General features: G+C 34.2%; 6 non-coding genes across 6 annotated transcripts; all 6 read right to left on the bottom strand.

The window, feature by feature from the left end:
• Positions 1 to 4875: 4875 nt before the first annotated feature.
• On the bottom strand, positions 4876 to 4957 carry TRNAS-GCU (transfer RNA serine (anticodon GCU)). The gene has a single exon. It is a non-coding gene; the product is annotated as a tRNA-Ser (tRNA).
• Positions 4958 to 8714: 3757 nt separating this feature from the next.
• Positions 8715 to 8796, bottom strand: TRNAS-GCU (transfer RNA serine (anticodon GCU)). The gene has a single exon. It is a non-coding gene; the product is annotated as a tRNA-Ser (tRNA).
• Positions 8797 to 12549: 3753 nt separating this feature from the next.
• Positions 12550 to 12631, bottom strand: TRNAS-GCU (transfer RNA serine (anticodon GCU)). The gene has a single exon. It is a non-coding gene; the product is annotated as a tRNA-Ser (tRNA).
• Positions 12632 to 16380: 3749 nt separating this feature from the next.
• TRNAS-GCU (transfer RNA serine (anticodon GCU)) lies at positions 16381 to 16462 on the bottom strand. Its single transcript has one exon. It is a non-coding gene; the product is annotated as a tRNA-Ser (tRNA).
• A 3743-nt stretch (positions 16463 to 20205) lies between these two features.
• TRNAS-GCU (transfer RNA serine (anticodon GCU)) lies at positions 20206 to 20287 on the bottom strand. Its single transcript has one exon. It is a non-coding gene; the product is annotated as a tRNA-Ser (tRNA).
• Positions 20288 to 24041: 3754 nt separating this feature from the next.
• On the bottom strand, positions 24042 to 24123 carry TRNAS-GCU (transfer RNA serine (anticodon GCU)). Its single transcript has one exon. It is a non-coding gene; the product is annotated as a tRNA-Ser (tRNA).
• Between the last annotated feature and the right edge of the window lie 1049 nt (positions 24124 to 25172).

The following is a 25172-nucleotide window of genomic DNA, read 5'->3' as shown; positions in this document are numbered from 1 at the left end:
CTCCTTCACCATTTTTTAATAATAGTTACTTATTATTTACCTTCCTTCTCTTATCTGGTATTTTACACTTTCTTAAAATGTGATGCTTTTGTGTTTGTGAAAGAGATAATAAGTAAGTGAATAATAAGAAACAAAATTTCTATTCATCCTTAGCTACGTGCAGCAAACGAAGCTCATGTTCTCATACTTTCTCCGACAGGAAATTTTCAAATAATCACTAGGAACGTTTTACTCGCAGACCTTTATTAAAAACATTAAGAGTATGTTACTACCCCTACGCATTAAAGCTTGTATTCAATATTCATTTTATTTCCTGTACCTGGTCGTTAAAAATTCCACATCGTTCTTTGATTAAAGTTCACTAAGAAAGAGAAACATTCTCGATTTGTAGAGAAAAACTCACTAAGAAACGTAACTCGTTACGTGTCTTCCAATACTGATGTCGTAGACGTTTCACCACAACAAATCACTTCCTCGTAGGAGCACTGAGAAAGCTAAAGTCTCTCCTTTTAACGCTTTAAATACACTTAGAGAGAGACGCGTTTACAAATGACAATTTAGAATCAGCTGAATCCAACGGGTTCACTTATTGTCCAAATAGAAATCAAGATAAATTTAATTCGTTCATAACGGCTCACTGTTTTTAAGTAATTCTGACATAATCATATTTCTATGTACACCTTCCTATGATAGTCAACAATTTGTAATATAACAGTGACCAACTACACACATATGTTGAACCTGAAATAATATTATTTAATAGAGCATCTTTCAAACAAAATAGATATCAGTTACCTCCACCAAAATACGGAAATACATTTATCAGGCACCGTTTGTAAAACACTAAACACGCGGCCTCTATGCCGAAGGACTGAATATGTGACGTAATTTTATATCAGTGATTTTAATGTGGGTTACAGTTTTGTGAAATTTTGAATTCATAACTGTACGTCCCACATTAAACCGCTGTTGGGTGTTTCTTGGTCGGTACTTATTTCACACATAAGGTCTTTTCGATTATATATCTCGACTTTTTTTGTCAGTTATCACCAACAAATCACAATAAAAAATGAGAAAGTGATACTCGCTAGCAACATACCTTAGCTTTAAATTCGCAACGATATTATACGGAACACAACTAACTTTACAATACCAACAAGATTCTTTAAAATGTATGATGGTAGATATTTCTTTCTCTAAACAGTGCTTGCTACTTTCTTTCTAATACCGTCATGAAATTTATATTTTTCTTGTCATCATTCCGACATCAAGAATCGTTATTTATGCCAGTAGCTTAAAATGATATGACGTGACGTTAAACGCTCTTCGGTTAGGATATTTTCATGAAATTTATTAAATATCTCTTGAAAAGTTTGCAAAGAAAAACCGTCCACTCTTACGATTGTTTTAAAAAACTTCAGCTAGAAACTTCAAGTGTTGTTTGCTTAGTCTAACCAATACTGATGCAACGGCAACTCTTTTCTCTTAATAGTTTTGTTATTTATAAATCTGCTGTCTTTATATCAGAATGGGGAATATCTTACAATGTTCGCGCTTACTCCTACTTCGAGTTGTAGTGAAAACGTAAGACCGAGAGTTCACATTAATATTTGAGTAGGCCTTTTTCAAACATTATCTTTAAATTTGTACGTTTTCCTAATACAACTTTGCACCTGAGACTAATATTAACACAAAGTGAAGCTCCTTCATAGATTAAAAGAGAAAGTAAAAGTGTAGTTAATTTGAAAAACAATTAAAAAAATGTAAAAGTTAAATATGTTTCTCTGTCAAACACAATTTCAGTTGTTTTCTTTCATACAGAGAGAAAGTGAGAGAAACTCTAAAAATATGGAGATGCCATAAATCAATTGCCTTGAAATTTATTGCGTTCACAAACACTCAGGCATCGTACATTCACAGAAAATGTGTGACGGATTGTTTTAACGTACGTTCAAAAAAAGAGAAGTGAAATAAAGCTTATCTATGGCTCGTGTTACCAACAAACTGCGCGTGCAGAAGGTTGGTTTGGCCCCACTACCTATCTAAGTTTCATTTTACTTACAGCACTGGTATTCACTTTCTGTTCGAATGAATATAGGAAAATTGTATAATTTATTAGATTTTGTGAATACCTTTGAATATCATTTCGGCTTGAATTTATGCATAGAGTCAGTTAAATTTATGAAAAGTGGAAAAGATGTTTAAAAAGAAATGAAAGTGTACGAATGGTTACATAAAAAAGGGTGTTTTTTAAAAGGCAGGAATAAGCATGGTGTAATAAAAGTTTCTTTGTACAACTTAACGGTGGAACGTGTCCCACATCGTGTCTTTGCCAATCTTCGTTTATTTTACCAGTTGTGAAAACATTAAGTCATATGAATTAAACTTATTAAACGTTCGGTTTGTATCCATAATAATTATAGTGATTGGTTTACAATTAATGTTGGAGTACCACAAGGTTCTGTTCTGAGCCCTTTATTATTTCTCATTTATATAAATGATATTCTTTACCAACAGTTTTTTGGAGATATCTAAGCCTATGCCGATGATATTGCTGTTGTCTATAGTAAGCCAAATCTAATTAATGAAGCCATTATTTCTAGTGATCTTAATAAAATTAAAAATTGGCTTTTCTGTAATGACTTATCCTTAAATATATCTAAATCTTTTCTTCTTCAGTTTAACCTTTATGGTGTCATTCCAGCTTTTCCTTCTATTTTTTATCATTCTAGTGATTGTTATACTTACCCTAATTGTAAGTGTCCCAAATTGACTCAAGTTTCCTCTGTTAAATATTTAGGAATTATTTTAGATCGAAAATTAAATTGGCAATTTCATATTAATTCTTTAGTTAATAAATTAAAATATAGTTCTATGCTAATTTTTGAACTTAGTCATTGTGCTCCTTATCATATTTTGTTAAGTGTATATTATGCTCTCTTTCAATCTTTCTTACAATATTGTATTTCAATTTGGGGTGGCACATATAAGACTTTTTTAATTCCTATTCACAAGTTGCAAAAAAGTGTTTTCTCTCTTATTTTTACTCATAGGCTTGATACCGATTTCAGTAAATTTAACTCCCTCTTTCATATGATAAACTTTATTTATATTTTTTAGCTTTATCTACATTGCATGTTTCTTTTAATAGGCCTTTTAAAGTCACTTCATATTTTACACGACTTCAATCTTTTTTTTCCAATTAATGTACCCACACCACGTAAAACAGTTACACTTCATCAATATCTTTATTTGGCACCTCGTATTCATAATTTTATTCCTTATAGTATAAGATCTTCTATTAATCGTGTTAATCAAAAGAAATACTTAAAACAATGGATCTTAAATACTGATGATAATATTCTGGGAACTTTATATTGATTTTGTAAGTTTTGATTTTACTTTATTATGTGTTTAACCATCACAGGACGAGTTAACTCTTTGTTGATGGTTTTATATTGATATTTGATTTTTGTGTCTAATTTATTGCTTAATAAATTTATTATTATTATTATTTTGCTTGTCATATAATGATTAGAGACTCCTCGAATTCGAAATTTTGGAGGCAGTACGTGTACTATAAGGTATATTTATACGACGCTTGAAGAACGAGACATTCGTGAAGAGTCGTAACTTCTGGTCGCTTTTCTTGTAATGGCGTGAAAAGGCAACAGGATTTCGTACGTTAGCTTTGTAGGTGAATTAAAATGCGGTGAATAACACCCAAAGTGTTTTCAGTGTTTAAACATCGTCGCTTAGTTACTCTCCTTTCAAAATTAGAAATATCACAGAAACACTTTTGTACGTACCCGTAAACTGTGTAATATCATGAACCCAGAAAAGGGAAGAAGGCACAGAGCGGCTATTGGGCGTATTTACGTGTGAGGTTGTACATAGAAAGCTTTATTACAAAATGCCTTTTCCCACTTTGATTCCTCAATTTGTGATGCACTCATTCCTACACTTTCAGTTTCTTTACATATTTTGTTCTCATTGTCTTGAGCTGTTATCATACCGTGCCCAACGATTTATGCGTTCTTCAATCGTTTGTTTCCGTATACAATATGTATAACATTATTGTGGGTGTGCGTCGTAATTTTACGTTACGTGCAAATAGCAGCGTGTTTGAGAACATATTCTTCGCTTATGGTGTGTGTGCATATTTGAAGTGTGCACGTGTGCTGTGAATGGGATGAAAAGTCAATGGATGATGTATTTTTCGTTGTGGTTTGTTAACTACCAGTGGTTGATAAATAATGTAATAAACTTTTACGGTAGCATTATCATGTAATTCGTCTATTTGGTGCACTTGAGACTTTGGTGAGTTTCATCGCCAGAAGCTCTTATCAAAGTCGGACAGTCAGTGAGACTGAGAAATGTTTGTTTGTGAATATTTAGTATATGCTCGCTTGATGTTTTCATTTGGCTTTCTGACTTGTTGTTTGGTTCGTGTGTCTTTATCACCTTCTGGTGTATCTCAAATCCGTTTGAAGATTTTATATTTGGTTCTTTAATGTGTATAAGAGTTTGTGTTGCAAGTTTTGTGTATCCGCCCCATTCCTACGCTAATTAGTAGTGAACTAATGACATCGTTTCAAACCACAGGACCACCTGATACAGAAATATGTGTAACTCAATTGGACGTTAATCGTTATTAAAACAACACGATAACTAGACATATTTAAGTAATAACACAACCGAAGAAATATGTTCAAAAAACGTAATGTCGAATTTGACAGCGTCTTTCTTTTCGTTGAAAATGCTTTGTTGCATCTTGTTTAACGTGTATTTCATTTTGGAAATTAACAGTAAATGGTTAAAGAACTTCGCTTTTCGTTTATCACCTACATTTTTATAAAAGTATCTCCGAACGTGCGACGAGGATGGGATTCGAACCCACGCGGGCATTGCCCAATGGATTAGCAGTCCATCGCCTTAACCTCTCGGCCACCTCGTCCTCCTTCACCATTTTTTAATAATAGTTACTTATTATTTACCTTCCTTCTCTTATCTGGTATTTTACACTTTCTTAAAATGTGATGCTTTTGTGTTTGTGAAAGAGATAATAAGTAAGTGAATAATAAGAAACAAAATTTCTATTCATCCTTAGCTACGTGCAGCAAACGAAGCTCATGTTCTCATACTTTCTCCGACAGGAAATTTTCAAATAATCACTAGGAACGTTTTACTCGCAGACCTTTATTAAAAACATTAAGAGTATGTTACTACCCCTACGCATTAAAGCTTGTATTCAATATTCATTTTATTTCCTGTAACTGGTCGTTAAAAATTCCACATCGTTCTTTGATTAAAGTTCACTAAGAAAGAGAAACATTCTCGATTTGTAGAGAAAAACTCACTAAGAAACGTAACTCGTTACGTGTCTTCCAATACTGATGTCGTAGACGTTTCACCACAGCAAATCACTTCCTCGTAGGAGCACTGAGAAAGCTAAAGTCTCTCCTTTTAACGCTTTAAATACACTTAGAGAGAGACGCGTTTACAAATGACAATTTAGAATCAGCTGAATCCAACGGGTTCACTTATTGTCCAAATAGAAATCAAGATAAATTTAATTCGTTCATAACGGCTCACTGTTTTTTAAGTAATTCTGACATAATCATATTTCTATGTACACCTTCCTATGATAGTCAACAATTTGTAATATAACAGTGACCAACTACACACATATGTTGAACCTGAAATAATATTATTTAATAGAGCATCTTTCAAACAAAATAGATATCAGTTACCTCCACCAAAATACGGAAATACATTTATCAGGCTCCGTTTGTAAACACTAAACACGCGGCCTCTCTGCCGAAAGACTGAATATGTGACGTAATTTTCTTATCAGTGATTTTAATGTGGGTTACAGTTTTGTGAAATTTTGAATTCATAACTGTACGTCCCACATTAAACCGCTTTTGGGTGTTTCTTGGTCGGTACTTATTTCACACATAATGTCTTTCCGATTATATATCTCGACTTATTTGTCAGTTATCACCAACAAATCACAATAAAAAATGAGAAAGTGATACTCGCTAGCAACACACATTAGCTTTAAATTCGCAACGATATTATACGGAACACAACTAACTTTACAATACCAACAAAATTCTTTAAAATGTATGATGGTAGATATTTCTTTCTCAAACAGTGCTTGATACTTTCTTTATAAAACCGTCATGAAATTTATATTTTTCTTGTCATCATTCCGACATCAAAAATCGTTATTTATGCCAGTAGCTTAAGATGATATGACGTGACGTTAAACGCTCTTCGGTTAGGATATTTTCATGAAATTTATTAAATATCTCTTGAAAAGTTTGCAAAGAAAAACCGTCCACTCTTACGATTGTTTTAAAAACTTCAGCTAGAAACTTCAAGTGTTGTTTGCTTAGTCTAACCAATACTGATGCAACGGCAACTCTTTTCTCTTAATAGTTTTGTTATTTATAAATCTGCTGTCTTTATATCAGAATGGGGAATATCTTACAATGTTCGCGCTTACTCCTACTTCGAGTTGTAGTGAAAACGTAAGACCGAGAGTTCACATTAATATTTGAGTAGGCCTTTTTCAAACATTATCTTTAAATTTGTACGTTTTCCTAATACAACTTTGCACCTGAGACTAATATTAACACAAAGTGAAGCTCCTTCATTGATTAAAAGAGAAAGTAAAAGTGTAGTTAATTTGAAAACAATTAAAAAAATGTAAAAGTTAAATATGTTTCTCTGTCAAACACAGTTTCAGTTGTTTTCTTTCATACAGAGAGAAAGTGAGAGAAACTCTAAAAATATGGAGATGCCATAAATCAGTTGCCTTGAAATTTATTGCGTTCACAAACACTCAGGCATCGTACATTCACAGAAAATGTGTGACGGATTGTTTTAACGTACGTTCAAAAAGAGAAGTGAAATAAAGCTTATCTATGGCTCGTGTTACCAACAAACTGCGCGTGCAGAAGGTTGATTTGGCCCTACTACCTATCTAAGTTTCATTTTACTTACAGCACTGGTATTCACTTTCTGTTCGAATGAATATAGGAAAATTGTATAATTTATTAGATTTTGTGAATACCTTTTAATATCATTGTTCGGCTTGAATTTATGCATAGAGTCAGTTAAATTTATGAAAAGTGGAAAAGATGTTTAAAAAGAAATGAAAGTGTACGAATGGTTACATAAAAAAGGTGTTTTTAAAAGGCAGGAATAAGCATGGTGTAATAAAAGTTTCTTTGTACAACTTAACGGTGGAACGTGTCCCACATCGTGTCTTTGCCAATCTTCGTTTATTTTACCAGTTGTGAAAACATTAAGTCATATGAATTAAACTTATTAAACGTTCTTTTGCTTGTCATATAATGATTAGAGACTCCTCGAATTCGAAATTTTGGAGGCAGTACGTGTACTATAAGGTATATTTATACGACGCTTGAAGAACGAGACATTCGTGAAGAGTCGTAACTTCTGGTCGCTTCTCTTGTAATGGCGTGAAAAGTCAACAGGATTTCGTACGTTAGCTTTGTAGGTGAATTAAAATGCGGTGAATAACACCCAAAGTGTTTTCAGTGTTTAAACATCGTCGCTTAGTTACTCTCCTTTCAAAATTAGAAATATCACAGAAACACTTTTGTACGTACCCGTAAACTGTGTAATATCATGAACCCAGAAAAGCGAAGAAGGCACAGAGCGGCTATTGGGCGTATTCACGTGTGAGATTGTACATAGGAAGCTTTATTACAAAATGCCTTTTCCCACTTTGATTCCTCAATTTGTGATGCACTCATTCCTACACTTTCAGTTTCTTTACATATTTTGTTCTCATTGTCTTGAGCTGTCTTCATACCGTGCCCAACGATTTATGCGTTTTTCAATCGTTTGTTTCCGTATACAATATGTATAACATTATTGTGGGTGTGCGTCGTAATTTTACGTTACGTGCAAATAGCAGCGTGTTTGAGAACATATTCTTCGCTTATGGTGTGTGTGCATATTTGAAGTGTGCACGTGTGCTGTGAATGGGATGAAAAGTCAATGGATGATGTATTTTTCGTTGTGGTTTGTTAACTACCAGTGGTTGATAAATAATGTAATAAACTTTTTTACGGTAGCATTATCATGTAATTCGTCTATTTGGTGCACTTGAGAGTTTGGTGAGTTTCATCGCCAGGAGCTCTTATCAAAGTCGGACAGTCAGTGAGACTGAGAAATGTTTGTTTGTGAATATTTAGTATATGCTTGCTTGATGTTTTCATTTGGCTTTCTGACTTGTTGTTTGGTTCGTGTGTCTTTATCACCTTCTGGTGTATCTCAAATCCGTTTGAAGATTTTATATTTGGTTCTTTAATGTGTATAAGAGTTTGTGTTGCAAGTTTTGTGTATCCGCCCCATTCCTACGCTAATTAGTAGTGAACTAATGACATCGTTTCAAACCACAGGACCACCTGATACAGAAATATGTGTAACTCAATTGGACGTTAATCGTTATTAAAACAACACGATAACTAGACATATTTAAGTAATAACACAACCGAAGAAATATGTTCAAAAACGTAATGTCGAATTTGACAGCGTCTTTCTTTTTCGTTGAAAATGCTTTGTTGCATCTTGTTTAACGTGTATTTCATTTTGGAAATTAACAGTAAATGGTTAAAGAACTTCGCTTTTCGTTTATCACCTACATTTCTATAAAAGTATCTCCGAACGTGCGACGAGGATGGGATTCGAACCCACGCGGGCATTGCCCAATGGATTAGCAGTCCATCGCCTTAACCTCTCGGCCACCTCGTCCTCCTTCACCATTTTTTAATAATAGTTACTTATTATTTACCTTCCTTCTCTTATCTGGTATTTTACACTTTCTTAAAATGTGATGCTTTTGTGTTTGTGAAAGAGATAATAAGTAAGTGAATAATAAGAAACAAAATTTCTATTCATCCTTAGCTACGTGCAGCAATCGAAGCTCATGTTCTCATACTTTCTCCGACAGGAAATTTTCAAATAATCACTAGGAACGTTTTACTCGCAGACTTTTATTAAAAACATTAAGAGTATGTTACTACCCCTACGCATTAAAGCTTGTATTCAATATTCATTTTATTTCCTGTAACTGGTCGTTAAAAATTCCACATCGTTCTTTGATTAAAGTTCACTAAGAAGAGAAACATTCTCGATTTGTAGAGAAAAACTCACTAAGAAACGTAACTCGTTACGTGTCTTCCAATACTGATGTCGTAGACGTTTCACCACAGCAAATCACTTCCTCGTAGGAGCACTGAGAGAGCTAAAGCCTCTCCTTTTAACGCTTTAAATACACTTAGAGAGAGACGCGTTTACAAATGACAATTTAGAATCAGCTGAATCCAACGGGTTCACTTATTGTCCAAATAGAAATCAAGATAAATTTAATTCGTTCATAACGGCTCACTGTTTTTAAGTAATTATGACATAATCATATTTCTATGTACACCTTCCTATGATAGTCAACAATTTGTAATATAACAGTGACCAACTACACACATATGTTGAACCTGAAATAATATTATTTAATAGAGCATCTTTCAAACAAAATAGATATCAGTTACCTCCACCAAAATACGGAAATACATTTATCAGGCTCCGTTTGTAAACACTAAACACGCGGCCTCTCTGCCGAAGGACTGAATATGTGACGTAATTTTCTTATCAGTGATTTTAATGTGGGTTACAGTTTTGTGAAATTTTGAATTCATAACTGTACGTCCCACATTAAACCGCTGTTGGGTGTTTCTTGGTCGGTACTTATTTCACACATAATGTCTTTCCGATTATATATCTCGACTTATTTGTCAGTTATCACCAACAAATCACAATAAAAAATGAGAAAGTGATACTCGCTAGCAACACACATTAGCTTTAAATTCGCAACGATTTTATACGGAACACACCTAACTTTACAATACCAACAAGATTCTTTAAAATGTATGATGGTAGATATTTCTTTCTCAAACAGTGCTTGCTACTTTCTTTCTAAAACCGTCATGAAATTTATATTTTTCTTGTCATCATTCCGACATCAAGAATCGTTATTTATGCCAGTAGCTTAAGATGATATGACGTGACGTTAAACGCTCTTCGGTTAGGATATTTTCATGAAATTTATTAAATATCTCTTGAAAAGTTTGCAAAGAAAACCGTCCACTCTTACGATTGTTTTAAAACTTCAGCTAGAAACTTCAAGTGTTGTTTGCTTAGTCTAACCAATACTGATGCAACGGCAACTCTTTTCTCTTAATAGTTTTGTTATTTATAAATCTGCTGTCTTTATATCAGAATGGGAATATCTTACAATGTTCGCGCTTACTCCTACTTCGAGTTGTAGTGAAAACGTAAGACCGAGAGTTCACATTAATATTTGAGTAGGCCTTTTTCAAACATTATCTTTAAATTTGTACGTTTTCCTAATACAACTTTGCACCTGAGACTAATATTAACACAAAGTGAAGCTCCTTCATTGATTAAAAGAGAAAGTAAAAGTGTAGTTAATTTGAAAAACAATTAAAAAAATGTAAAAGTTAAATATGTTTCTCTGTCAAACACAGTTTCAGTTGTTTTCTTTCATACAGAGAGAAAGTGAGAGAAACTCTAAAATATGGAGATGCCATAAATCAGTTGCCTTGAAATTTATTGCGTTCACAAACACTCAGGCATCGTACATTCACAGAAAATGTGTGACGGATTGTTTTAACGTACGTTCAAAAAGAGAAGTGAAATAAAGCTTATCTATGGCTCGTGTTACCAACAAACTGCGCGTGCAGAAGGTTGATTTGGCCCTACTACCTATCTAAGTTTCATTTTACTTACAGCACTGGTATTCACTTTCTGTTCGAATGAATATAGGAAAATTGTATAATTTATTAGATTTTGTGAATACCTTTTAATATCATTGTTCGGCTTGAATTTATGCATAGGGTCAGTTAAATTTATGAAAAGTGGAAAAGATGTTTAAAAAGTAATGAAAGTGTACGAATGGTTACATAAAAAAAGGTGTTTTTAAAAGGCAGGAATAAGCATGGTGTAATAAAAGTTTCTTTGTACAACTTAACGGTGGAACGTGTCCCACATCGTGTCTTTGCCAATCTTCGTTTATTTTACCAGTTGTGAAAACATTAAGTCATATGAATTAAACTTATTAAACGTTCTTTTGCTTGTCATATAATGATTAGAGACTCCTCGAATTCGAAATTTTGGAGGCAGTACGTGTACTATAAGGTATATTTATACGACGCTTGAAGAACGAGACATTCGTGAAGAGTCGTAACTTCTGGTCGCTTCTCTTGTAATGGCGTGAAAAGTCAACAGGATTTCGTACGTTAGCTTTGTAGGTGAATTAAAATGCGGTGAATAACACCCAAAGTGTTTTCAGTGTTTAAACATCGTCGCTTAGTTACTCTCCTTTCAAAATTAGAAATATCACAGAAACACTTTTGTACGTACCCGTAAAATGTGTAATATCATGAACCCAGAAAAGCGAAGAAGGCACAGAGCGGCTATTGGGCGTATTCACGTGTGAGGTTGCACATAGGAAGCTTTATTAGAAAATGCCTTTTCCCACTTTAATTCCTCAATTTGTGATGCACTCATTCCTACACTTTCAATTTCTTTACATATTTTTTTCTCATTGTCTTGAGCTGTCTTCATACCGTGCCCAACGATTTATGCGTTTTTCAATCGTTTGTTTCCGTATACAATATGTATAACATTATTGTGGGTGTGCGTCGTAATTTTACGTTACGTGCAAATAGCAGCGTGTTTGAGAACATATTCTTCGCTTATGGTGTGTGTGCATATTTGAAGTGTGCACGTGTGCTGTAAATGGGATGAAAAGTCAATGGATGATGTATTTTTCTTTGTGGTTTGTTAACTACCAGTGGTTGATAAATAATGTAATAAACTTTTTTACGGTAGCATTATCATGTAATTCGTCTATTTGGTGCACTTGAGAGTTTGGTGAGTTTCATCGCCAGGAGCTCTTATCAAAGTCGGACAGTCAGTGAGACTGAGAAATGTTTGTTTGTGAATATTTAGTATATGCTCGCTTGATGTTTTCATTTGGCTTTCTGACTTCTTGTTTGGTTCGTGTGTCTTTATCACCTTCTGGTGTATCTCAAATCCGTTTGAAGATTTTATATTTGGTTCTTTAATGTGTATAAGAGTTTGTGTTGCAAGTTTTGTGTATCCGCCCCATTCCTACGCTAATTAGTAGTGAACTAATGACATCGTTTCAAACCACAGGACCACCTGATACAGAAATATGTGTAACTCAATTGGACGTTAATCGTTATTAAAACAACACGATAACTAGACATATTTAAGTAATAACACAACCGAAGAAATATGTTCAAAAACGTAATGTCGAATTTGACAGCGTCTTTCTTTTTCGTTGAAAATGCTTTGTTGCATCTTGTTTAACATGTATTTCATTTTGGAAATTAACAGTAAATGGTTAAAGAACTTCGCTTTTCGTTTATCACCTACATTTCTATAAAAGTATCTCCGAACGTGCGACGAGGATGGGATTCGAACCCACGCGGGCATTGCCCAATGGATTAGCAGTCCATCGCCTTAACCTCTCGGCCACCTCGTCCTCCTTCACCATTTTTTAATAATAGTTACTTATTATTTACCTTCCTTCTCTTATCTGGTATTTTACACTTTCTTAAAATGTGATGCTTTTGTGTTTGTGAAAGAGATAATAAGTAAGTGAATAATAAGAAACAAAATTTCTATTAATCCTTAGCTACGTGCAGCAATCGAAGCTCATGTTCTCATACTTTCTCCGACAGGAAATTTTCAAATAATCACTAGGAACGTTTTACTCGCAGACTTTTATTAAAACATTAAGAGTATGTTACTACCCCTACGCATTAAAGCTTGTATTCAATATTCATTTTATTTCCTGTACCTGGTCGTTAAAATTCCACATCGTTCTTTGATTAAAGTTCACTAAGAAGAGAAACATTCTCGATTTGTGGAGAAAAACTCACTAAGAAACGTAACTCGTTACGTGTCTTCCAATACTGATGTCGTAGACGTTTCACCACAGCAAATCACTTCCTCGTAGGAGCACTGAGAAAGCTAAAGTCTCTCCTTTTAACACTTTAAATACACTTAGAGAGAGACGCGTTTACAAATGACAATTTAGAATCAGCTGAATCCAACGGGTTCACTTATTGTCCAAATAGAAATCAAGATAAATTTTATTCGTTCATAACGGCTCACTGTTTTTAAGTAATTATGACATAATCATATTTCTATGTACACCTTCCTATGATAGTCAACAATTTGTAATATAACAGTGACCAACTACACACATATGTTGAACCTGAAATAATATTATTTAATAGAGCATCTTTCAAACAAAATAGATATCAGTTACCTCCACCAAAATACGGAAATACATTTATCAGGCTCCGTTTGTAAACACTAAACACGCGGCCTCTCTGCCGAAGGACTGAATATGTGACGTAATTTTCTTATCAGTGATTTTAATGTGGGTTACAGTTTTGTGAAATTTTGAATTCATAACTGTACGTCCCACATTAAACCGCTTTTGGGTGTTTCTTGGTCGGTACTTATTTCACGCATAATGTCTTTCCGATTATATATCTCGACTTATTTGTCAGTTATCACCAACAAATCACAATAAAAAATGAGAAAGTGATACTCGCTAGCAACACACATTAGCTTTAAATTCGCAACGATTTTATACGGAACACACCTAACTTTACAATACCAACAAGATTCTTTAAAATGTATGATGGTAGATATTTCTTTCTCAAACAGTGCTTGCTACTTTCTTTCTAAAACCGTCATGAAATTTATATTTTTCTTGTCATCATTCCGACATCAAGAATCGTTATTTATGCCAGTAGCTTAAGATGATATGACGTGACGTTAAACGCTCTTCGGTTAGGATATTTTCATGAAATTTATTAAATATCTCTTGAAAAGTTTGCAAAGAAAAACCGTCCACTCTTAAGATTGTTTTAAAAACTTCAGCTAGAAACTTCAAGTGTTGTTTGCTTAGTCTAACCAATACTGATGCAACGGCAACTCTTTTCTCTTAATAGTTTTGTTATTTATAAATCTGCTGTCTTTATATCAGAATGGGGAATATCTTACAATGTTCGGGCTTACTCCTAGTTCGAGTTGTAGTGAAAACGTAAGACCGACAGTTCACATTAATATTTGAGTAGGCCTTTTTAAACATTATCTTTAAATTTGTACGTTTTCCTAATACAACTTTGCACCTGAGACTAATATTAACACAAAGTGAAGCTCCTTCATTGATTAAAGAGAAAGTAAAAGTGTAGTTAATTTGAAAACAATTAAAAAATGTAAAAGTTAAATATGTTTCTCTGTCAAACACAGTTTCAGTTGTTTTCTTTCATACAGAGAGAAAGTGAGAGAAACTCTAAAAATATGGAGATGCCATAAATCAGTTGCCTTGAAATTTATTGCGTTCACAAACACTCAGGCATCGTACATTCACAGAAAATGTGTGACGGATTGTTTTAACGTACGTTCAAAAAGAGAAGTGAAATAAAGCTTATCTATGGCTCGTGTTACCAACAAACTGCGCGTGCAGAAGGTTGATTTGGCCCTACTACCTATCTAAGTTTCATTTTACTTACAGCACTGGTATTCACTTTCTGTTCGAATGAATATAGGAAAATTGTATAATTTATTAGATTTTGTGAATACCTTTTAATATCATTGTTCGGCTTGAATTTATGCATAGGGTCAGTTAAATTTATGAAAAGTGGAAAAGATGTTTAAAAAGAAATGAAAGTGTACGAATGGTTACATAAAAAAAGGTGTTTTTAAAAGGCAGGAATAAGCATGGTGTAATAAAAGTTTCTTTGTACAACTTAACGGTGGAACGTGTCCCACATCGTGTCTTTGCCAATCTTCGTTTATTTTACCAGTTGTGAAAACATTAAGTCATATGAATTAAACTTATTAAACGTTCTTTTGCTTGTCATATAATGATTAGAGACTCCTCGAATTCGAAATTTTGGAGGCAGTACGTGTACTATAAGGTATATTTATACGACGCTTGAAGAACGAGACATTCGTGAAGAGTCGTAACTTCTGGTCACTTCTCTTGTAATGGCGTGAAAAGTCAACAGGATTTCGTACGTTAGCTTTGTAGGTGAATTAAAATGCGGTGAATAACACCCAAAGTGTTTTCAGTGTTTAAACATCGTCGCTTAGTTACTCTCCTTTCAAAATTAGAAATATCACAGAAACACTTTTGTACGTACCCGTAAACTGTGTAATATCATGAACCCAGAAAAGCGAAGAAGGCACAGAGCGGCTATTGGGCCTATTCACGTGTGAGGTTGTACATAGGAAGCTTTATTACAAAATGCCTTTTCCCACTTTGATTCCTCAATTTGTGATGCACTCATTCCTACACTTTCAATTTCTTTACATATTTTGTTCTCATTGTCTTGAGCTGTCATCATACCGAGCCCAACGATTTATGCGTTTTTCAATCGTTTGTTTCCGTATACAATATGTATAACATTATTGTGGGTGTGCGTCGTAATTTTACGTTACGTGCAAATAGCAGCGTGTTTGAGAACATATTCTTCGCTTATGGTGTGTGTGCATATTTGAAGTGTGCACGTGTGCTGTGAATGGGATGAAAAGTCAATGGATGATGTATTTTTCGTTGTGGTTTGTTAACTACCAGTGGTTGATAAATAATGTAATAAACTTTTTTACGGTAGCATTATCATGTAATTCGTCTATTTGGTGCACTTGAGACTTTGGTGAGTTTCATCGCCAGGAGCTCTTATCAAAGTCGGACAGTCAGTGAGACTGAGAAATGTTTGTTTGTGAATATTCAGTATATGCTCGCTTGATGTTTTCAATTGGCTTTCTGACTTGTTGTTTGGTTCGTGTGTCTTTATCACCTTCTGGTGTATCTCAAATCCGTTTGAAGATTTTATATTTGGTTCTTTAATGTGTATAAGAGTTTGTGTTGCAAGTTTTGTGTATCCGCCCCATTCCTACGCTAATTAGTAGTGAACTAATGACATCGTTTCAAACCACAGGACCACCTGATACAGAAATATGTGTAACTCAATTGGACGTTAATCGTTATTAAAACAACACGATAACTAGACATATTTAAGTAATAACACAACCGAAGAAATATGTTCAAAACGTAATGTCGAATTTGACAGCGTCTTTCTTTTCGTTGAAAATGCTTTGTTGCATCTTGTTTAACGTGTATTTCATTTTGGAAATTAACAGTAAATGGTTAAAGAACTTCGCTTTTCGTTTATCACCTACATTTCTATAAAAGTATCTCAGAACGTGCGACGAGGATGGGATTCGAACCGACGCGGGCATTGCCCAATGGATTAGCAGTCCACCGCCTTAACCTCTCGGCCACCTCGTCCTCCTTCACCATTTTTAATAATAGTTACTTATTATTTACCTTCCTTCTCTTATCTGGTATTTTACACTTTCTTAAAATGTGATGCTTTTGTGTTTGTGAAAGAGATAATAAGTAAGTGAATAATAAGAAACAAAATTTCTATTCATCCTTAGCTACGTGCAGCAAACGAAGCTCATGTTCTCATACTTTCTCCGACAGGAAATTTTCAAATAATCACTAGGAACGTTTTACTCGCAGACTTTTATTAAAACATTAAGAGTATGTTACTACCCCTACGCATTAAAGCTTGTATTCAATATTCATTTTATTTCCTGTAACTGGTCGTTAAAAATTCCACATCGTTCTTTGATTAAAGTTCACTAAGAAAGAGAAACATTCTCGATTTGTAGAGAAAAACTCACTAAGAAACGTAACTCGTTACGTGTCTTCCAATACTGATGTCGTAGACGTTTCACCACAGCAAATCACTACCTCGTAGGAGCACTGAGAGAGCTAAAGCCTCTTCTTTTAACGCTTTAAATACACTTAGAGAGAGACGCGTTTACAAATGACAATTTAGAATCAGCTGAATCCAACGGGTTCACTTATTGTCCAAATAGAAATCAAGATAAATTTTATTCGTTCATAACGGCTCACTGTTTTTAAGTAATTATGACATAATCATATTTCTATGTACACCTTCCTATGATAGTCAACAATTTGTAATATAACAGTGACCAACTACACACATATGTTGAACCTGAAATAATATTATTTAATAGAGCATCTTTCAAACAAAATAGATATCAGTTACCTCCACCAAAATACGGAAATACATTTATCAGGCTCCGTTTGTAAACACTAAACACGCGGCCTCTCTGCCGAAGGACTGAATATGTGACGTAATTTTCTTATCAGTGATTTTAATGTGGGTTACAGTTTTGTGAAATTTTGAATTCATAACTGTACGTCCCACATTAAACCGCTTTGGGTGTTTCTTGGTCGGTACTTATTTCACGCATAATGTCTTTCCGATTATATATCTCGACTTATTTGTCAGTTATCACCAACAAATCACAATAAAAAATGAGAAAGTGATACTCGCTAGCAACACACATTAGCTTTAAATTCGCAACGATTTTATACGGAACACACCTAACTTTACAATACCAACAAGATTCTTTAAAATGTATGATGGTAGATATTTCTTTCTCAAACAGTGCTTGCTACTTTCTTTCTAAAACCGTCATGAAATTTATATTTTTCTTGTCATCATTCCGACATCAAGAATCGTTATTTATGCCAGTAGCTTAAGATGATATGACGTGACGTTAAACGCTCTTCGGTTAGGATATTTTCATGAAATTTATTAAATATCTCTTGAAAAGTTTGCAAAGAAAAACCGTCCACTCTTACGATTGTTTTAAAAACTTCAGCTAGAAACTTCAAGTGTTGTTTGCTTAGTCTAACCAATACTGATGCAACGGCAACTCTTTTCTCTTAATAGTTTTGTTATTTATAAATCTGCTGTCTTTATATCAGAATGGGGAATATCTTACAATGTTCGGGCTTACTCCTACTTCGAGTTGTAGTGAAAACGTAAGACCGACAGTTCACATTAATATTTGAGTAGGCCTTTTTAAACATTATCTTTAAATTTGTACGTTTTCCTAATACAACTTTGCACCTGAGACTAATATTAACACAAAGTGAAGCTCCTTCATTGATTAAAGAGAAAGTAAAAGTGTAGTTAATTTGAAAACAATTAAAAAATGTAAAAGTTAAATATGTTTCTCTGTCAAACACAGTTTCAGTTGTTTTCTTTCATACAGAGAGAAAGTGAGAGAAACTCTAAAATATGGAGATGCCATAAATCAGTTGCCTTGAAATTTATTGCGTTCACAAACACTCAGGCATCGTACATTCACAGAAAATGTGTGACGGATTGTTTTAACGTACGTTCAAAAAGAGAAGTGAAATAAAGCTTATCTATGGCTCGTGTTACCAACAAACTGCGCGTGCAGAAGGTTGATTTGGCCCTACTACCTATCTAAGTTTCATTTTACTTACAGCACTGGTATTCACTTTCTGTTCGAATGAATATAGGAAAATTGTATAATTTATTAGATTTTGTGAATACCTTTTAATATCATTGTTCGGCTTGAATTTATGCATAGGGTCAGTTAAATTTATGAAAAGTGGAAAAGATGTTTAAAAAGAAATGAAAGTGTACGAATGGTTACAAAAAGGTGTTTTTAAAGGCAGGAATAAGCATGGTGTAATAAAAGTTTCTTTGTACAACTTAACGGTGGAACGTGTCCCACATCGTGTCTTTGCCAATCTTCGTTTATTTTACCAGTTGTGAAAACATTAAGTCATATGAATTAAACTTATTAAACGTTCTTTTGCTTGTCATATAATGATTAGAGACTCCTCGAATTCGAAATTTTGGAGGCAGTACGTGTACTATAAGGTATATTTATACGACGCTTGAAGAACGAGACATTCGTGAAGAGTCGTAACTTCTGGTCACTTCTCTTGTAATGGCGTGAAAAGTCAACAGGATTTCGTACGTTAGCTTTGTAGGTGAATTAAAATGCGGTGAATAACACCCAAAGTGTTTTCAGTGTTTAAACATCGTCGCTTAGTTACTCTCCTTTCAAAATTAGAAATATCACAGAAACACTTTTGTACGTACCCGTAAAATGTGTAATATCATGAACCCAGAAAAGCGAAGAAGGCACAGAGCGGCTATTGGGAGTATTCACGTGTGAGGTTGTACATAGGAAGCTTTATTACAAAATGCCTTTTCCACTTTGATTCCTCAATTTGTGATGCACTCATTCCTACACTTTCAATTTCTTTACATATTTTGTTCTCATTGTCTTGAGCTGTCTTCATACCGAGCCCAACGATTTATGCGTTTTCAATCGTTTGTTTCCGTATACAATATGTATAACATTATTGTGGGTGTGCGTCGTAATTTTACGTTACGTGCAAATAGCAGCGTGTTTGAGAACATATTCTTCGCTTATGGTGTGTGTGCATATTTGAAGTGTGCACGTGTGCTGTGAATGGGATGAAAAGTCAATGGATGATGTATTTTTCGTTGTGGTTTGTTAACTACCAGTGGTTGATAAATAATGTAATAAACTTTTTACGGTAGCATTATCATGTAATTCGTCTATTTGGTGCACTTGAGACTTTGGTGAGTTTCATCGCTAGGAGCTCTTATCAAAGTCGGACAGTCAGTGAGACTGAGAAATGTTTGTTTGTGAATATTCAGTATATGCTCGCTTGATGTTTTCAATTGGCTTTCTGCCTTGTTGTTTGGTTCGTGTGTCTTTATCACCTTCTGGTGTATCTCAAATCCGTTTGAAGATTTTATATTTGGTTCTTTAATGTGTATAAGAGTTTGTGTTGCAAGTTTTGTGTATCCGCCCCATTCCTACGCTAATTAGTAGTGAACTAATGACATCGTTTCAAACCACAGGACCACCTGATACAGAAATATGTGTAACTCAATTGGACGTTAATCGTTATTAAAACAACACGATAACTAGACATATTTAAGTAATAACACAACCGAAGAAATATGTTCAAAAACGTAATGTCGAATTTGACAGCGTCTTTCTTTTTTCGTTGAAAATGCTTTGTTGCATCTTGTTTAACGTGTATTTCATTTTGGAAATTAACAGTAAATGGTTAAAGAACTTCGCTTTTCGTTTATCACCTACATTTCTATAAAAGTATCTCCGAACGTGCGACGAGGATGGGATTCGAACCGACGCGGGCATTGCCCAATGGATTAGCAGTCCACCGCCTTAACCTCTCGGCCACCTCGTCCTCCTTCACCATTTTTTAATAATAGTTACTTATTATTTACCTTCATTCTCTTATCTGGTATTTTACACTTTCTTAAAATGTGATGCTTTTGTGTTTGTGAAAGAGATAATAAGTAAGTGAATAATAAGAAACAAAATTTCTATTAATCCTTAGCTACGTGCAGCAATCGAAGCTCATGTTCTCATACTTTCTCCGACAGGAAATTTTCAAATAATCACTAGGAACGTTTTACTCGCAGACTTTTATTAAAAAACATTAAGAGTATGTTACTACCCCTACGCATTAAAGCTTGTATTCAATATTCATTTTATTTCCTGTAACTGGTCGTTAAAATTCCAGATCGTTCTTTGATTAAAGTTCACTAAGAAGAGAAACATTCTCGATTTGTAGAGAAAAACTCACTAAGAAACGTAACTCGTTACGTGTCTTCCAATACTGATGTCGTAGACGTTTCACCACAGCAAATCACTTCCTCGTAGGAGCACTGAGAGAGCTAAAGCCTCTTCTTTTAACGCTTTAAATACACTTAGAGAGAGACGCGTTTACAAATGACGATTTAGAATCAGCTGAATCCAACGGGTTCACTTATTGTCCAAATAGAAATCAAGATAAATTTAATTCGTTCATAACGGCTCACTGTTTTTAAGTAATTATGACATAATCATATTTCTATGTACACCTTCCTATGATAGTCAACAATTTGTAATATAACAGTGACCAACTACACACATATGTTGAACCTGAAATAATATTATTTAATAGAGCATCTTTCAAACAAAATAGATATCAGTTACCTCCACCAAAATACGGAAATACATTTATCAGGCTCCGTTTGTAAACACTAAACACGCGGCCTCTCTGCCGAAGGACTGAATATGTGACGTAATTTTCTTATCAGTGATTTTAATGTGGGTTACAGTTTTGTGAAATTTTGAATTCATAACTGTACGTCCCACATTAAACCGCTTTTGGGTGTTTCTTGGTCGGTACTTATTTCACGCATAATGTCTTTCCGATTATATATCTCGACTTATTTGTCAGTTATCACCAACAAATCACAATAAAAAATGAGAAAGTGATACTCGCTAGCAACACACATTAGCTTTAAATTCGCAACGATTTTATACGGAACACACCTAACTTTACAATACCAACAAGATTCTTTAAAATGTATGATGGTAGATATTTCTTTCTCAAACAGTGCTTGCTACTTTCTTTCTAAAACCGTCATGAAATTTATATTTTTCTTGTCATCATTCCGACATCAAGAATCGTTATTTATGCCAGTAGCTTAAGATGATATGACGTGACGTTAAACGCTCTTCGGTTAGGATATTTTCATGAAATTTATTAAATATCTCTTGAAAAGTTTGCAAAGAAAAACCGTCCACTCTTAAGATTGTTTTAAAAACTTCAGCTAGAAACTTCAAGTGTTGTTTGCTTAGTCTAACCAATACTGATGCAACGGCAACTCTTTTCTCTTAATAGTTTTGTTATTTATAAATCTGCTGTCTTTATATCAGAATGGGGAATATCTTACAATGTTCGGGCTTACTCCTAGTTCGAGTTGTAGTGAAAACGTAAGACCGACAGTTCACATTAATATTAGAGTAGGCCTTTTTTAAACATTATCTTTAAATTTGTACGTTTTCCTAATACAACTTTGCACCTGAGACTAATATTAACACAAAGTGAAGCTCCTTCATTGATTAAAAGAGAAAGTAAAAGTGTAGTTAATTTGAAAAACAATTAAAAAAATGTAAAAGTTAAATATGTTTCTCTGTCAAACACAGTTTCAGTTGTTTTCTTTCATACAGAGAGAAAGTGAGAGAAACTCTAAAAATATGGAGATGCCATAAATCAGTTGCCTTGAAATTTATTGCGTTCACAAACACTCAGGCATCGTACATTCACAGAAAATGTGTGACGGATTGTTTTAACGTACGTTCAAAAAGAGAAGTGAAATATAGCTTATCTATGGCTCGTGTTACCAACAAACTGCGCGTGCAGAAGGTTGATTTGGTCCTACTACCTATGTAAGTTTCATTTTACTTACAGCACTGGTATTCACTTTCTGTTCGAATGAATATAGGAAAATTGTATAATTTATTAGATTTTGTGAATACCTTTTAATATCATTGTTCGGCTTGAATTTATGCATAGGGTCAGTTAAATTTATGAAAAGTGGAAAAGATGTTTAAAAAGTAATGAAAGTGTACGAATGGTTACATAAAAGGTGTTTTTAAAAGGAAGGAATAAGCATGGTGTAATAAAAGTTTCTTTGTACAACTTAACGGTGGAACGTGTCCCACATCGTGTCTTTGCCAATCTTCGTTTATTTTACCAGTTGTGAAAACATTAAGTCATATGAATTAAACTTATTAAACGTTCTTTTGCTTGTCATATAATGATTAGAGACTCCTCGAATTCGAAATTTTGGAGGCAGTACGTGTACTATAAGGTATATTTATACGACGCTTGAAGAACGAGACATTCGTGAAGAGTCGTAACTTCTGGTCACTTCTCTTGTAATGGCGTGAAAAGTCAACAGGATTTCGTACGTTAGCTTTGTAGGTGAATTAAAATGCGGTGAATAACACCCAAAGTGTTTTCAGTGTTTAAACATCGTCGCTTAGTTACTCCCCTTTCAAAATTAGAAATATCACAGAAACACTTTTGTACGTACCCGTAAACTGTGTAATATCATGAACCCAGAAAAGCGAAGAAGGCACAGAGCGGCTATTGGACTATTCACGTGTGAGGTTGTACATAGGAAGCTTTATTACAAAATGCCTTTTCCCACTTTGATTCCTCAATTTGTGATGCACTCATTCCTACACTTTCAATTTCTTTACATATTTTGTTCTCATTGTCTTGAGCTGTCATCATACCGAGCCCATCGATTTATGCGTTTTTCAATCGTTTGTTTCCGTATACAATATGTATAACATTATTGTGGGTGTGCGTCGTAATTTTACGTTACGTGCAAATAGCAGCGTGTTTGAGAACATATTCTTCGCTTATGGTGTGTGTGCATATTTGAAGTGTGCACGTGTGCTGTAAATGGGATGAAAAGTCAATGGATGATGTATTTTTCGTTGTGGTTTGTTAACTACCAGTGGTTGATAAATAATGTAATAAACTTTTTTTACGGTAGCATTATCATGTAATTCGTCTATTTGGTGCACTTGAGACTTTGGTGAGTTTCATCGCCAGGAGCTCTTATCAAAGTCGGACAGTCAGTGAGACTGAGAAATGTTTGTTTGTGAATATTCAGTATATGCTCGCTTGATGTTTTCAATTGGCTTTCTGCCTTGTTGTTTGGTTCGTGTGTCTTTATCACCTTCTGGTGTATCTCAAATCCGTTTGAAGATTTTATATTTGGTTCTTTAATGTGTATAAGAGTTTGTGTTGCAAGTTTTGTGTATCCGCCCCATTCCTACGCTAATTAGTAGTGAACTAATGACATCGTTTCAAACCACAGGACCACCTGATACAGAAATATGTGTAACTCAATTGGACGTTAATCGTTATTAAAACAACACGATAACTAGACATATTTAAGTAATAACACAACCGAAGAAATATGTTCAAAAACGTAATGTCGAATTTGACAGCGTCTTTCTTTTTCGTTGAAAATGCTTTGTTGCATCTTGTTTAACGTGTATTTCATTTTGGAAATTAACAGTAAATGGTTAATGAACTTCGCTTTTCGTTTATCACCTACATTTTTATAAAAGTATCTCCGAACGTGCGACGAGGATGGGATTCGAACCCACGCGGGCATTGCCCAATGGATTAGCAGTCCATCGCCTTAACCTCTCGGCCACCTCGTCCTCCTTCACCATTTTTTAATAATAGTTACTTATTATTTACCTTCCTTCTCTTATCTGGTATTTTACACTTTCTTAAAATGTGATGCTTTTGTGTTTGTGAAAGAGATAATAAGTAAGTGAATAATAAGAAACAAAATTTCTATTCATCCTTAGCTACGTGCAGCAAACGAAGCTCATGTTCTCATACTTTCTCCGACAGGAAATTTTCAAATAATCACTAGGAACGTTTTACTCGCAGACTTTTATTAAAAACATTAAGAGTATGTTACTACCCCTACGCATTAAAGCTTGTATTCAATATTCATTTTATTTCCTGTACCTGGTCGTTAAAAATTCCAGATCGTTCTTTGATTAAAGTTCACTAAGAAGAGAAACATTCTCGATTTGTAGAAAAACTCACTAAGAAACGTAACTCGTTACGTGTCTTCCAATACTGATGTCGTAGACGTTTCACCACAGCAAATCACTTCCTCGTAGGAGCACTGAAAGCTAAAGTCTCTCCTTTTAACGCTTTAAATACACTTAGAGAGACGCGTTTACAAATGACGATTTAGAATCAGCTGAATCCAACGGGTTCACTTATTGTCCAAATAGAAATCAAGATAAATTTAATTCGTTCATAACGGCTCACTGTTTTTAAGTAATTATGACATAATCATATTTCTATGTACACCTTCCTATGATAGTCAACAATTTGTAATATAACAGTGACCAACTACACACATATGTTGAACCTGAAATAATATTATTTAATAGAGCATCTTTCAAACAAAATAGATATCAGTTAACTCCACCAAAATACGGAAATACATTTATCAGGCTCCGTTTGTAAACACTAAACACGCGGCCTCTCTGCCGAAGGACTGAATATGTGACGTAATTTTCTTATCAGTGATTTTAATGTGGGTTACAGTTTTGTGAAATTTTGAATTCATAACTGTACGTCCCACATTAAACCGCTTTTGGTGTTTCTTGGTCGGTACTTATTTCACGCATAATGTCTTTCCGATTATATATCTCGACTTATTTGTCAGTTATCACCAACAAAA

The sequence above is a fragment of the Tachypleus tridentatus genome, unplaced genomic scaffold, assembly GCF_004210375.1.
Source record: "Tachypleus tridentatus isolate NWPU-2018 unplaced genomic scaffold, ASM421037v1 Hic_cluster_2, whole genome shotgun sequence".
Taxonomy (NCBI): domain Eukaryota; kingdom Metazoa; phylum Arthropoda; class Merostomata; order Xiphosura; family Limulidae; genus Tachypleus; species Tachypleus tridentatus.
The sequence above is the reverse complement of the archived record's forward strand: the minus strand, read 5'-3'. Positions and strand labels throughout refer to the sequence as shown.